The sequence below is a fragment of the Camponotus vicinus genome, unplaced genomic scaffold (assembly GCF_025532165.1).
Source record: "Camponotus vicinus isolate PSW18456_S1 unplaced genomic scaffold, iyCamVici1.0 SCAF_4, whole genome shotgun sequence".
Taxonomy (NCBI): Eukaryota; Metazoa; Arthropoda; class Insecta; order Hymenoptera; family Formicidae; genus Camponotus; species Camponotus vicinus.
In genome coordinates, this window is record NW_028141976.1 from 6879014 (window position 1) to 6896237 (window position 17224).

General features: G+C 31.7%; 1 protein-coding gene across 23 annotated transcripts in view; it reads right to left on the minus strand.

The window, feature by feature from the left end:
- The window catches only part of Foxp (forkhead box transcription factor P), a 285273-nt gene that overhangs the window by 228041 nt on the left and 40008 nt on the right, over window positions 1–17224 (minus strand). For 2 of the 23 annotated variants that reach the window (XM_083098185.1, XM_083098184.1), the window contains exons 1-2: window positions 10314–11136; window positions 9657–10015 (exon numbers count right to left, since the gene is read on the minus strand). The exons of the other annotated variants lie outside the window; for them this stretch is intronic. The gene's annotated coding sequence lies outside the window, so the exon portion shown is untranslated. Of the gene's footprint in view, window positions 1–9656; window positions 10016–10313; window positions 11137–17224 lie in introns of those variants that run through there. 23 annotated transcript variants of the gene reach the window in all.

Genomic DNA, 17224 nt, shown 5'->3' on the forward strand with positions numbered 1-17224 from the left:
ATATTGTCATCAACAAGTGTAATAAAAACATTTTACTTCAAATTCATAAAAATATTTTTTATAGTAATTTTTCATGAATACTATCACAAATCAACTGAAAGGAATAATTTTGTGAATTTAGAATAAAAAGAACAGAGAAAATAGATCCTTCCTTAACGAAAAAAAGATATAACTATGCAGACATTATTATATTAAATATTAACATAATTTATTGATTCAAATCCAGGAATGTAAATAAATAACAAAATTTTGTTTTTTAACTAATTTCAATTTCAATTTATTTTAGAAATTTAATTTAAAGCTTATTAAGATTATATAATTTATAAAGATTATATAAAGGGTTTGGAGGCTTTATAAAGATTATATAAAGTATATTGAAAGAGTCAATCTTAAATATTTAAAGATGCTAAAATAAAATAATGGTTTTTCTTTATTTTATTAAAGGAAAATCGATTGTAAATTACTAAAAAATTTATTTCTAATATATTTTTGAGTAACCATAAAATCGTGTTACGGAATTGAGAAAAAGAGAGAGAAAGAGAGGGGGGGAAGAGAGAGAGGGAGAGAGAGAAAGAGAATGCAAGAGAGATATAATAAAATCAACCAAAAAAAAAAAATAAATTTAAAGATACAAAATTAAGAATAAATAACAAATCATATATGGCACCTTCAAAGCTTTACCGTTAACTTTTTAAAGCATGGGTTTCGAGAGCATGCTATGACGCCATGACTTTGTTATTTTCAACTTATTGATTGGGCTGGTACTCCCAGAGGTAATACCAATACCAATACTCAGGTCATCGAACTTTGAATATCGAACATTGATCTATTACATCTCTCTAGATTAGTTTTCATGATGAGAATGTAGCAAATGTAAAATAAAAAGTTCTTAAAGCCCTGGGGATGCTTTGAAAATTAGATCATTTGTATTCCTTGTTACGGGAAATCCGATTTTTCTGTAAAATATTGTTTGCCGCCGAAAAATTGTAACATTCCTCGATTCGAAAGAAACCTACACTCAGAAGACGTAGATTTAAAATATGATTGATATAAATTTCGCAATGCGTAATCATTTATGATTATTGCGTCGCGATTTTATATACATATGATAATTATTACATATAAATTAAGTTTTACATTTAATTTTTATACTATAAAATATAATAACTTAGAAAACTCTCAGGTAAATTTAATTGATTAATAATTAATAATTATATTAATAATTAATAATTAATATAATATATTAATTTATTAATAAAAGGACAAATTTTTTTATCACAAAAATGTGATTTTAGAAATAATAATTTGACAGATGTAAAATATTATTTAAGTTAATAGAAAGAATGTTACAAATATAATTTGCAGCATATAAACAATTTATAAACAAATTATATTTTAACAATTTATATTAATTAATTATATTTTAACAATTTATTATATTTAAACAATTTATAAACAAATTCTTATTTTTTCATTAATTTTATTATATTTATTGTCATAAACATTTATGGAATCTTGAAGAATGTTTCGAACAATAAATTTTCTTGATAATTACTCGGTGAATCAATCAATAAAGTCAATCAATGAATAGTATTATTTTAATTATATTATATATATGCGCGAAAAATCAAATTAAATTTAATTGAAACTTTTAAATAATTTTCAAAATCAAGAAACTGCATTCAGATATTTAATTACACTTACTTAGATACTTAATTCCTTGCTCTCTAAATGCCATAAAAAAATTAATGCAATGATGGCAAATACGAATTAATGAGTATCGGGCGACGTTGAGAGCGTGAACGGATGACACAAATCCGTGGATCGAAAGTCGTTCCACTTGAAGTTTGAATAGCGTGCTTGCTTTGTTTGCGAGTCGAAACGATGCAGGAACGAACGATTAATCTCTATTGGAAACAAAAGAGAAAGGAAGCGATCAAATGCGTGCGAGCTACACGGGGCCGACATCACCGAGACGCGATTGCCGGCTATTTATACAAGCCAACTCTGTAAATCTCACGCTGCAAATGACTGGGCGTGGATTTTATCGAGGAGTATGATATTATTTATAGAAAAGTGATGATAATGACACAACTACGAAGCATGCAAAACATGCGTAGCGCCGGACTGACTTGTTTCGATGTATACGTAATAGATAATATTATCATCAAGCAATTTTAATACTTTAATATTAGAAAGCGAAAGCAATCGCTCGCTCATAAATATTCGCGATGCCTTTTCAAAGTTTTCAAACATTAATTTTAATTACTATGTAAATCTATTAAATTTATTAAAGCAATAACTTGTATTGTAACAATAACGTAGAACAGAAATTGTATATTTATATTTTAAAAATGCATTTTTTTCATAACTGAATAAATATCACGCATATCAAATGTTTATACTTTAAAAATGTATACCTTCAAGTAATAAAAATAAAATAATCGGGTGTTGATATTTTATCACTATAAAAGCAAAAATGAGGATAAAAGTTATATTAATTCAATATAAATGCATCACAGTGAAGACATTTAAAAGATATATATTGCAAATATCATAAAATAAATGCAAAGCAGCTGAAAGCAATAAAGATATATGGTATAGAAAAAATTGATAAATATTATAGAAGAAAATATAAATAATGTAGAAAAAATTAAAAATTAAGCATGAATATAAAATATAAATGAAATTTAAAAAATCGGAGTATTGTTATTAAATATAAAATGCATTCTTACGAAATATCGAAATACAATAAAAGCTAAAAGAATGTAAAGATCTTTCAAGATCTTTCTGATAATTTAACAAAATTAATAAGCGGCAAAGAAAGAAAAATGCTAAAAATGATTGACCAAAATATTTTCGTTAGATCCTCAGAAACAGCATTTTACTTAAATCCATTTCGCAATCAACGTTCGAAAATAATTCTTATTCTCTAAAATTCGATTATCGAGACTTCCATCGCTATCCGCAGCCAAATGTCAAACTTCTAATCGAAACTATTTAGCGCAAAGACAGTCTTACCGCTTTACGGAACAGCTGTGCCAATTCCACAATCGCAAGAAGTATCGCGCGTGAGAACTTACACACGTGTAGCACCTCATGCATCGAACGCGCCAAAACACAACATTTTTCGCTATACTTTCGTGAGACGAGGTCGCGGGACTCTATCGTGGCAGGTGATGTCGCCAGCTCCGAACAGCTGATTCGCACGCGGCCGGACCGTCGCGTCAGCGACGAGCAAGGTCAAGTCAAGGTCAACTGCGGAAAACGAACGTATCGAGAGGGAACGCATATCAATCCCGCGTGTGTGCGAATGATTTTCCGACACAAGTATCGGCGCGCGACACGAAGTATCCGCGCGCCGACGCCGGGGACACGCTTTAATAACAACGCATTGTTAACAACAGCCCGACAATAGTTTCTTTTGATAATACGAACCGCATAGCGTGGCGTGGCGTGGCCAGTGTGTGTGTGTGTATGTGTGTGCGGCGTCCATTATCATGGCAGTTCAATGAAATCTTTAAACGACCGTCTCTCTTTATTCCGCCTATATCAGTTGTTTGCCCGATGCTGTTTGCGCCGTTGTCGCTACAGCGGCTTTTGTTCAGCTGATGCGTGCATTTTTTTTTCTTTTTGTTCTTCACCGAGTAACAATGCCTTCCGTCGAATTTGCATGAACGTGTCCCTTGACGCGCAACGTAGACTTTGCCGTTAAATAGGACATATTGAGATTTCATGCAGAATTAATCTCTTTTTATGTGCACGAGTCTTTTTCTCTTTCCATATAAAGAGATTATATACTTATTAAAGTAAAAAAAAAAACTACAATAATATAAATAAAATGCCAACAAGATTAATTTGTGCCAGATATAAGACAAAAAATAAAAACACTTTTTTGACATTCTAAACGCATAAACTCCATTGAATTTTATTCATACATTTCAACGTGGCAATAACTCTGTTAATAAATATACAGACCAAATAATAATATAAAATATATAAAATTATACATATATATGATGTTATAAGCTGGTATCTAAAATTTTGTAACATGACTAATATGACTAATAAAGCTAAACATTCAAATGACATATACACGTACGCATTTACTAAGTATGCACATATATTATGCGTATATACATGCGTATATACATAATGAAGGAAAGAAGAATAAATTTTATGTCATTCGTATGTTTAGTTATATTACTGCTGCCATTAATCATATTACAAGAGTTAGATACCAGTTGACAACAACATACTTTGTCCCTAGACAAACAATTCAAAATAATAATTTAGAAAATGTTCTGCTGGTAAATGCAAATGGAATTGACGCTGAAAGATGCCAATCTATTACAACGATTGTGACATAGAAGAAAGTTTTTGCGGTTATTCAACAATTATGTTGCGATGTGTGCATCAATCGCTTATATTCGAGAATTATCTTCATATAATTTTTTATTCTTGTTTGCGCATTTGAATATTTATCCATATTTTAATTTTTTTATAATCTTGATGCGCAATTATTTTTTGTTCTCTCGTTTAAGATGTTTTGCTTACAAACGATGTGTACTCGTTTTTTATTTTATAATATAATCTAAGATGATAATTATTTTATTATAAACACTTGTCATGATTCTTTGTAAAACAATTTACCATTTGTTAAATGCCAAAAGAATGACACTACTGTCGGAGTTGCCATCATAATTTTCTCATACATAATATTGGATGTAGAAAGTTAATTCTTCTTTTGCAATATTCAAAAGAAAGACTATCTAAATCTCTTTTATCAGAATTGTAATTCTTTTTTTATGTCAGCGAATATATAAATTTTGTTCACGCAACAAGAAGAGATAATTTCAAATTTAAGATTTGCGAGCGCATTTATATCAGTATCGCAACAATTAACGATTCGTTAACGAATTGCGCGTCCAATTACGAAAGAATAAATGATAAATTTGCTCATTTATTTGACATTTATCATATATTTTAATTTCTTTAAATAGATTAAAATTAAATATAAAGAAACTTTAATAATTAACAGAGTAAAAAATGTCTTTAAATTAAGGAATTTCATACTGATTCAATTAATTCCATAAAGGCTACAAATACAAATAAGTTTTTAAATTTCGCATAAAGTTACAAATCTAATACTGCGGTAAAACAATTTGCTTTAATGCACCGATTATACACGAAGGTCGAGACACAAATCTCTCCCGGTGAACGGTGTATAATTCCCCAACAGGAAACAGATTCCTACATTTCATTGTAAGCTGATGCTTGATACTTATCGAAGTAGGAAAGTAATGAAGTTTAACGGGAACTGGTCGAGAGATGAACGCGTACAAATCGCTCTGTGCGTATGATTGAAGCAATTTTATTTTGCATGCGAATGGACCCAATCATTCCGCAATTCAGCTAATTCAAGAAATAATTGCGAGAAACGACGGCAATTCCTCAACTCCGTGACAGAGTTTTGAATGTACGGCGCAGTCTCGCGGTTTTCCCCGTTATTCGCTTCACCTTACTAGTCGACGCACAGCTTGGCTATAAATAACCATCTGTTTACTCGTTGCTGCTCGCAAACACTTTTTAATGTATCTTATTCTTCGCGAAGGTCTAAAAGTACACACCAAACTTATCACGACAGTAGAAGGTTAAAGAAGCGCCAAGTCTTACTCTCGAATTCATTACAATTGAAATTAGAATTAGAAAGCATTGAAAAAATATTATTTTTCAACAGCAATTGGAAATTAATCTCAGTAGGGAAATTGATATATCAAAATTATATTTCTATTTTTGTTAAATGTACCTAGAGTTTATCATATTTAATTTAATTATCGTAATTATATATGATGCGCAGATACATAAGTTTATGATAATAACATGAAGCTTTTGATTATTTTTCATATCTGTACAATTTCAAAAGTATAAATAAATATTCAAAAATTCATTATTATTCTAAGATACGTTATCCTATAGTTATATAAACTCCATCGTAAAACTACATGACATGCGACTACAAACAAAATAAGATTAACTTCTTATCTTCAACTATAAAACGATCGTAACTTAAAACAATTAATGAAAACCCACTTTAAATAATCTTTGTTCTGTTAACGTAAGAGAGAAATAGTACGTATGATTATTTGAACTGATCGCATGAACGTTTGTTTATTTCAAAATTACTTTATATTATCAATAATATCGTTCTGATACTTATCGCTTCAATACTCTTACTTACAATAAATATACATCTAGCAAGAATTTGTTGAAACATTAATAATCTTCAATATTGTGTTTATCGAAAAAATTGTTTTAATCTTTTTAATATTAAATAATTTTTCTAGTAAAAAATTAAAAATATAAAAAAATTATTTTGTATAAAAATATTTTAATCATTGCGATTTATACGAGCAAAATGGAAAATTTAGTAAATGCTAAAAACTTATTAAACCTATATATCAAACATTAATAAATACACGAAATAGATTAATTACAAACATAATGACAATGAAAAACCAATTGCAAAGATAAAGAATAAAATTTACATTCTTCATCTTAATATTTACAACTCTAATGCGCTAATCCGTTTGAGTTATTCCCATCGAACAATAACTGTCTTTCACAAAGATTGATCACGATTGAAAAGTAACAGTTTTAATTTGACATTTAAATGCTTGACCCTATGTACGGACGTTAGTACAATAAATAATTACGGACAATTTGCGGGCTTCGCGTTTTCAGGCAAGACTGTAGCACGAATTTTGCCGATTAATCGTCTAGCATGAATCGTTAAACTGTTCAGATTCGATCAACGAGATCAAATCGACGACCGATCCAATTAAACGTTTTCTCTCATTACACTTGAATCGAACTCTGGCCGAAGATCGATCCGACTGACGCCGCAGGATCGATAGTTGAAACGTTATTTTTTTATTACTTCGCAATAGTTTATTAAACATCAATATAACATCGAGAGGGGCAGGTATGTGCAATCTTTCAGTGTCAGAAACATCTCGTATACGTCAATTTTCGCTACACATCATCCGCTTTATACATCTATCATATAGTAATACTTGTTTATAATCTAATTTTTTCAATTTTTTAAATTCTTTTTAAGTTAAATATTTTTTCTTATTATTGGAATCAAATTAATGTACATTTAATAAAAATTATTATATGTGATTAATGTATATTAATTTTTTGTAATTTTGTGTATTTCTTTTTTGTCCTAAAAATCTGAAAGTTTGCAACAAATCATTGTGTTAAATTAGATTTGTCAAAAATAATTATTAATTTACATAATATATAATATATATATATATATATATATATATATATATATATAATTATTATTATTATTATTATTAATATATATATAATATTATATTATTGTAGAACGTGACAGATAAGAGAAAGGATTTTTAAAGAAGATTTAATTGTTCATTTCAATCAATCAATTAAATGTTTCTCCTAACACGCTCGAATCAACTACTCCAATTGATTTAGTTACCACATATTGTGTACGTATATATGTGGGCGTTCCATGTGTTGCCATACTTTAGATTTTGTAACGGCGGATGCGAAATAGAATTATCAACGCTCCTACCTAATATATCGTTAAAAAATTATTATAATAAAAAAATAATATTAATTATTAATACACATAATTATTAATTCAACTATTAATAATTAATTATTATACGTAATTATTAATTCAAATGTACTTCAATATAATAATGATTGCCTTTCTATTTCTCAGTATTTTTTTTACAGCTCATTATAAAAAAGCCAATAAAACATAAATAAATAAAAGTGAATTTAATGAAGACTTGTAGATATTTTAGATATTTAAAATTTTAAAAACAAAACAAATTTTGCATTTTCTCTTTTTTCCCTCTCTCTAGCAATTAAAAGATTCTGTGTAAAGCAATCTAATATACTTTATCAAGAGGGATCAAGAAAAAATCTTAAAGCCAAAAAGATGTTAAAAATTTAGATTAATGCGCTCAAGTTTTCAAGAGAAAAATGATTAAAAAATCATCTTTAAATTTTAAACTAAACATCGATACTAGAAAATAAATAGATATAAATAATATAAATAAAATATAAATAAATATCTTCATCAATAGCAAGTGCGTCTATAATTTTCTGCCTTGACACTTTTTTTCTCCATGCTCCAGTTTCGGTGCATCGCAACACCGTTCGCGCGATTCCGGATGATTCGAATTGGCAGACAGACAGTCAGTGGTCGGAGGCTGCCTGGGCCGATAATTAATTGGCCGCTCTTAAATTTGGAATACCCGGAAAAGTGTTTGCGGCGATTTATGAGCGCGAGGTAGTCGCGATAATAAGCGGATAATGGACGCGCCGGGCAGTTTTCTTAAAAGGTGCTCGCGCGAACGCGCAATTAGAGAATGTACGTATATACCGTCTCATAAATCTCAATAAAAGCCGCGGGTAACAATTGCTTACTCACACGGCGTGCCGTCAAAAAAAAGCTGATGATTCACATGAGTGGCCGCCAATACTTGGCGGCTAATTCTTCTGTTAGATTATTCACTGCGTTAATCACGCTGCAGTTTTCTCAGCGACAACTATCTATGTTCCCGAGGAAATATCATTGCTTCTCATTCTCTTGTGTCGCAGTAATTGTGTTCGCTAACAAAGATGCCACATTAAAGTGTGTATTGCATGCATCGCAAATTTCGGAGCAATTACATTCAGTTGCGATGTATGCACTTGGCGCAAAGAGCAAGGTTCGCGTAATCGTGGCCTTTATGTGTTTTATTGACATTTAAACCGGAAGCAAATAGCGTCTATTACTTTGTGGCAGTTCATAAAAGGTTATACTGTGAACTGTTTTAGATAGCTTATCAATTATCTTGTTTTATAAATGTAAAGAGACTCTAAGAGATATTACGGCATTCATTATAATGGAGAGAAAAGTGAGATCATTATATTGATGATTCAATAAAATCCTGTAACATGATGAATATATTTTAATACTTTTTTACTAAATACAAAGTCAACGAAAATTTTATTGTTTTGGACTAATATCATTCGATTTTTACCCACGCACATTCCAGAGTATAATAAACAAAATGTTTAAAATTAAAAAGAAATATTAAATAAAACAGTTCGCAAAATTGTTTGATAAGGCGCGTCAAATTAACCTTGTAATAACATACTCATCAATAAAATCAATCGAACAAAATATACACGCTCGATTGTAACCTTTTGACATCAACTGCATGCAAATTCCAACAACATGTGCACAGTAAAAAATGTTAGTATTGACAATAGTCACAATATTCAGTAATTAATTAGTATTATTATTGAATTATTAATTAATTATTGTTATTATTGAATTATTAATTAGTATTGAAGATCTTAAAAATACAAATCTGTGGGATTTAAATAAATAAATCATATTATCTAAGAGATTTAATATTCGAATAATTTCTCATTGCTATTGTTACGATCTACGCAAGCACGGGTAATATTAATTATAATTGATAAATATATGCAATTTCACATCTATTGTGAAATTTTATTTCGATAAATTCTGATATTTTCAATAACTTATATTATTAAATATATATGTAATTAGTATGCATCGTATTAAAATACTGATCTACATAAAACACACTCACCGAATTAATTTAAAACATGTGGCCAATTTTCCTTGAAAGTTTGTGCTTCTCACACAGCCTTCACGGAAATGTGTATTCCTCATCACTATGCATTTTTCCTGCACCACATTTATATGCAACGTGCAATGCGACGTATCACTGATGCACTGAATAATTATAAATTCATCTACTGCTCATTATCAAATCTTCCTCTTTGCAATGTCACGTTATTGTACTGTCTCAATATATCCGATTATTACATTACAAAAGCATTGCAGTAACAATTAATCACTTGCTGCATATTAAATTAATTTTTCTATTAAATGTCTACGTTCTATTAAATGTCTAGTTTAATAACTCAAAAACTTTCGCGAAACTTTCTGTGAAAATAAATGTGACATATTTTTCTATTTTATATCAGCTTATGAAGTTTATTAAATAATTAAAAATTATTTTACATTAATTTTTTTTGTATTCTTTATTATTCATATTGTTAAAGAATTATTAAAATAAAAAAACGTGTTTACATGAGATATGAACAAGATGTTAGCTAAACAGAAACTACAAAAATATAAAATATAAATGAAAAATATATACAATGGAAAAAATTCTTTCTATATCATTAATATAAGAGAGTTTATATTAAAATATATATGACAAATTATTAAAAATATTTACTTTCAAGTGTGTCTTAAAATGTTACACCTAATCATTTCAAATTTTTTTCAAACCGAGATTTACAAAAAATACGCTACTTTCGAAATTTATCGTTAATCAAAATTTCGCGCTTTCTTTTTCCTTATTTTCTTCTCTGGATTACACTATCGCAAAGTAACTTGTACCGACACTTATTAACAATGATTATACCGAGTAATAAATTAAACCAACAATTTATCCCCGTACACAACGATAATTAACGACTCGACGAGACTCGATGCACTGTTTCGACACACGGTGGAGACGCATGTTGACGTTTTCATCGCACCAACAATTCACGTGTTTTGCGCAACGCGCTATCAACAAAAGAACAAAACTGCTCCGTTCTCCTCTCTTTCTCCCACACTTTCCCTCGCTTCTTTCTCTCTCTCTCTTCCTCGTTTCACCGACCAAGTGGATCCGTCGAGCCGCGCCGAACGGCCCCGATCGACGTTGGCCTCCCTCACTTCCGAATTTTCGGCGGGTTTTCGAAGCGCCAGCGCCGCAGCCGCAGTCGCTCCAAGAACCCGCGCGGATACGCGATCGTCGGGCGGCTACGGTTTAAAAGGCTGGCGCGCGCGATTTAATAAGTCGAACACAACCGACCGGCAGATGGAACACGCACGCACGGAAAACGGAGCGACGAAGCGAGCACGAGCGAACACAAGCCTGCTCTTGCCTGTCTGCCTGCCGGCCTGCCTGCCTGCCTCCTGCCTGGTTGCCTCGTTCGGCGGCGAACAGCCCGCGGCCCCCACGTTGTTTGTCTCGCGAGTGGCCTGTTTACATGTTGACTCTCTGTTTACGCGTTTCCCTCCCTCTTCCGAGCCGATCGTCGTCTCCCACCCCTCCCACGGCCTGGCACTGACGACCCGCAGTTCCCTCTCCCCTGCGCTCTATCATTCTCCTTCTTTGTCGGTATCGCCGACTCTTTTGTATCTTTCTCTCTCTCTCTCTCTTACTTGTCTTCTCTCTCTCTTTTCCTCTCTCTCTGCTTCTCTCTTTCTGTCTCTCTTGCTGTCTGTCCGCCAGTATTCACGGTGCCGAATAAAGCCCGGTTTATATTTCGCCATGCTGATAAAATTATCGGTCTACCCGAAAAAACGGATGTGTTTTAACAACGGGTTGCCCGATCTTCTCATTTGGATCGCTAATTAGATAATCCTTTGAAATACGGTCGGGATACGTAAAGTATTGCGACTAGTAGAGGAATTGATAAGATACCACTATTTTTCTACTATATCTCTCAAGATTTCGATGAAACGTGTGTATTTTTTAGTATGTATGTATATTGAATTTTACAGTGCACGATGGCGATATTGATTGATAATAGTGAATTTTCTTTTTCATCTTCTTAAGAGCAGTATTCTTTAGCGATTCTAAAGTGTAATTATAATTTTCTTTTATTTGTATTGCACGAAATTGTAGAGAGTATTTGAACTTCTTTATTTAAAATGTAAATATCATCTAAGTTCTATTCTTAAAATTTCGACTTGATAATGCTATAAAAAACGATTTATCAATTCTGACCACTTAACATTTGCTGTTTATTTTGCAAATATTGATATGTATAATGTCAGTTAGTAGATATGACCTACATAAGCAAAACTCGTAGTTAATGTGACAAGTGAAATAACTGCATTTATATTTTTTATCTCTTTAAATTATTGTTCCAGCGATGTAAATATGTTTTGGTGTCTCTAGTCAAATGAGTTAAATTTACAAAAATATCCTTATTTTATAGTAATGTAAACTTTTTTTTAAACATGTACTTTCAAAACACTAATAATCTATATTTGTTGCTTTTGTTTTATATTTTTTGACAATAATATTTGGAAATATAATAAATACTTAACATTATATCTATATATTCTATTAATACGTTGTCTTATTGTAGAAAAGTCACAGATTATATTTGTATAAATATATTAATAACATAGTATATATTAATAAAATATTCATATTAAATATAATAATCCAGAAGATTCATTAAGTGTCGTCTCATTAAAAAACCGCATCCTTTCTCTATTACTCAAATGTCCACTTAAATTTATGCAGTCACTTAAAATGTTCAGAGAGAGATACAATCAAAGTATTCATGCGCATATGTACTTTCAACTTAATCAGACAATATCAGTAGTAGATTGTATCGCGATTGAATTAAAATATAAATATATAGCATATGTGAAATGTCAAACCACAATTCTGAATGTCCTTACAAAGTAGCTTATAATTATGAACCATAGGTAGATAAAGTCATAGTACAGTTTCTTACAGTAATTACGGCAATTAATAGGTAGTTACGCACGTCGACTTTGTAGTAGTCACAGACTGTACGATACGGACAAGTTCTAAGTGCCGCGCGATACTTTTTGTAAAATATATATACGTATAAAAACAACGATGAGTGAATCGTTATGCGTCATTTATAAAAAAAAAAAAATGCGCTATTTTTCGTAAATTTTGTATAAATTAAAGAGATATAAAATGTGGATTGTATTAATGATCTTTCAGAATCCAAAATTTGTATCAATTATGCTTATGTTTATTACATGTAACATAGAAAATATTAAAAAGTTAATATAATATATATTAATAAAACTATATGTTGATATTTTCTTTAAACTAAAACATTTATTAGAAGTAGAAAATAAAATCCATTTCCAAATAAAAAATATATTCGTTATTTTAATTCTATAAAACAAGTCTAAATTGTAAGTTTGCATATAAACTATCATCAGTTACAATTTAATCTTTTTTCAACAAATTAAAATTAAATATATATTATTTCCTAGATGTTATGCACCAATCAATAAACACAATAATTTTATATCAGGTATATTTTTATCTTTTGATCGAATTCAATCTTTAATATTTCATACCAAGAGACGATATACTCAAATATATCTAATATACGTTCATTGTCTATGTCAATTTATATTATTTGGTCAAGAAAATAGTTTCAGGGAAGAATATTTTTCACATGTTCCATTAAATTTGAGCGACAAAAAGTTCCCTTGAAGTCACCAAAGCAGAAGACGTTCGAAATAGCGTATTTTTCGATGCGACACCTATTATTAAGTTAACAACGTGTTTCACACATTGTTTACATCTCGATACCTAATGTGAGATATTCGTGATATTAATAGATCGTCATATTAGAGAGGCGTCCGTCGCGCTCTCCGACATTTATTGAGGTCGCAACATCAATAGAAATTACGCGACACGTGCTCATTAAGCCGGCGACGAGAGAGTCGCTTAGCATCCGCAAATTGCCTATATCCTAATTGTTTATAGCTTCCTTATATATCGTTTACATAATATATTTATGTAATTATCCTATCGAAGCTATAAAAATCGTGATCGTTATTGTGATAAATAATTACATTAGCGACGAAATGTCTGAAACATGTCATTTTTGAGCAAAAAGAATATCAAAGACATGTGGAAAATTTTACAATATCACAAAAAAATTCCATTCATCAAAAAACACTCAAATATCCACTTTGAATTAAATCTTCCAACTTTAAATATATCATGTTATAAATTATTTCGTTGCTTCTTGATGCTTTTGTCAGTTTTATCAGCGGCAATTTTTAGAGTAGTGTGACATAATTCTTTATCGATCGATTGCACAAGCACGTTATATATGCACACTCATTATATCGTTATACTTTATATATATTTAGTTTATATATATTTCTTACAATAAAATTGCGGTTGCACAGTTTCCTTGACGTTTGCATTTAAATTCCGATCACTTATTTGATCATAGACAGAAACCGGTTGATCGACGATATTGATGAGGCGCAGAATTCGTTGTAAAGCAGGCTTTAACTTCCTCCCACGAATTGCCATGGTCCGCTGCCTTCGTCGATCTCTGTCGCTCACGTTTTCTGCATTCGCCGAGTGTGACAGTGCCGTATGAATGCCCTGTCTTCCCTCTTCGCACCTCTCACTGCAACAACGTGGCGTCAGTGTTGCAGCGATAGGCATCCACCGATGATGTTTCTTCCACAATGTTGTCGTCTTCGACTCTTTAAACGATACGCGGCCAGACAGATAGCGCGGATTTACTTCCATAATCATTACAATTTACGATGACAACACGATCTTTGATCGAAACAGATAGGATGATGAAACGTCTTTTGATAGTGGGATAAAATTAAATTATTGACTCGATAACTCTTCATAGTCATTCGACTAAAATGTACGATGCTTTAATTATTTGAATAGTAATTTATCTATCAATATTAAAATACTTTAATAAATAAATCTAGAGCAGAGACTACAACATTATCGCGTGTTTTGTATAGCTGAATATACAAGTACTTTCTATTTAACATTCCTTTTGCTCGAACCCGAGAAGTAGTAAGTGTCGGATGAAGTTACATCATTCGGGTGCGGCACCAATCTGTCTAGTACACTACTGTAATTTCTAGACGATAATTTTCTCCTTGTAGAATCGACCTAAATATCGTTTTGCAACATAGTGTGCCTTCATCTTGTTGTTTCCCCGAACGGCACCGTCATCGGAGTAACGTGGCTATTCGAACACGTGGAGCGTGAACCTACGCACAGACTGTACACATTTGCCTTGCCCTCGTCATCACTTTTTGCCCCACCATCGACAGGATGTCTCATCCACGGCAGCCTCTCGCCGCTCGATGTTCCTGCTTAGATAGTTTATTTACTTGTTCTCGCGTTAATGCATGTTTTTTCCGGTGCGCTTCGCGGAAATGTCACGATGCGTTCTCACAAACCGACGACAATCTGTACACGATGAGATGCGTTGTTTATAAAAATATTCGGCCGGGTTTCTTTCCGGGAAGAGCACACAAGTATCTCATCATCGTATGCGTGCGTCATACACACGTGCTGCGCATATTAAATGCCGATTGCGTAACACATGGGCGATCATTTAATCGGAATATTTTATTCTATGCTTCTCAAAAACGCGAGTAAAAAAATGAAACTGATCTGAATCGGTTGTTCAAGATTCACCACTAGTTAGGAACTAGTTTTATATCATCGATATATTTTATATATTTTATATATATTATATTTTATATATTTTATATACTTTATATACTTTATATATTTTATATATTTTATATATTTTATATATTTCATATATTTTATATATTTTATATATTTTATATATATTATATTTTATATTTATTATATTTATATATATTATATTATATATATGTTATATATTTTAATATATCAATAAAAATATATCGAGCATAATTAGTGGAAAATTAGAATATGAGAGAAGGCAATAAATGGAAAAAGGAGTAGCCTTCGAAATTTTTCGGTAAAGCTAATTAATTCGGCAAAGTTTCTCGCAATGTTACCGTGGGAAATGGATGCATGCGGCTAATGACCGATATCAAGGCGGTAATGATAATCTTTCATGTATCATCGCCGTTACGTGCGCACGAATTAAATCCGATTATATGGTAACAGCATCGCGCGACGAGATATTTATCTTGCCAGTCAGTTGGCGAGGCCCCACCGAGCCGTCGTAACGAAACTACAACGGCGCCAATCGATTCGGCCATTTATCAATTAATCTTATCGACGAGGCCGCGCCGATGCGCCCATAACGAATTCCCGCTTTAATCACGTACAGCGGGCTATACTTTCGTAACGGCCGGGCCTCCTGCTCAACGTCTGCTCCGCTAATAGCGAGTTAATTGCATCAGGTACAGGGGAATCCCCTTTTCCGTCACTTCGTCGTCGCCGCTGCCGAGAAAAGTACGCGTCGTTATCCTTGGAAAAGAATAACGCGACGATATACGTGAGAATCTCACTGTCGCTCACCACGTGCTAATTTCGTTTCTAAACCGCCGTCGGTTTTACGTACATTACATACCACGACGTTCTCCAAGACTCGTAATATAATTGCGACTCCTCTGGAAAATCGCGTGTTATGATCTTATTATTACTTTCTCGTCGCGTCTGCAGGTTTTTTTTAACAATAGTCTTCCTATCTTCCTTTTCTATCCATTGTATGCGTAGAAATGTGCTCTCCGTTACTTTTGACATGGCTTAGGAATTTTATATAATTAATATTTTTACTAATGTAAAGTACAGTTAATTGGTTGACAATTGAGACAACGGATCGCTTCGCATCTCTTTTAATATCTTTAACATTTTTTCAAATATATATTTCTGTTTAATTGTTCAATTATTATTATTCAATTATTATTATTTGACATCTATGTCAAAGAAATATGTGCAAATTCTTCGAATATGAGATAATAATTATTAATATTGTATAATGTCTTTTTTTTATAAAAATATTTTGCTTTTAAACCACTGCGGTTAACAGAAAAACATACGAGGCGTGATAAGATGCAATCACTTTCTGGATGTCAAATATTGAATATGAATTTTATTATTCAAACAGACACACATATAATTTTATATGTCAACAAACATAAAACAAAACAATAAAAATGTATTCGAGTTTCACTATAATATTAAGAAATATATAAATATATTAAAAGAAACACGATCTTTACAGTTTTGTCACATTTTAACAAATAATACCACAGCATCAAACTAATTGTTAATGATCGTCAAGGAAATTTTTAATTTTATTACTATATTTCCAGCACGAAAGAGTTTAATCAGCCGAAAGATTTCCCCGGCAGGTACAGTGCCCGGCATGCGAGGGTGTTTTCGGGGATGTTCTCGACGAGTTTTCGAGGTCCGGATTACCTTATCTAAGAGCCTCACTCGCTCGCGCCAATTCCGAAACGAAATCCATGGCGATCCATATAGCGAGGCGTTTACGCGGCGATTTAACCTGGAGAGGACGATCCCTTTGCGGGCCGCGGCTAAGTCCGGAGAGCAGTTATTATACGATATACGGACTATCGAGG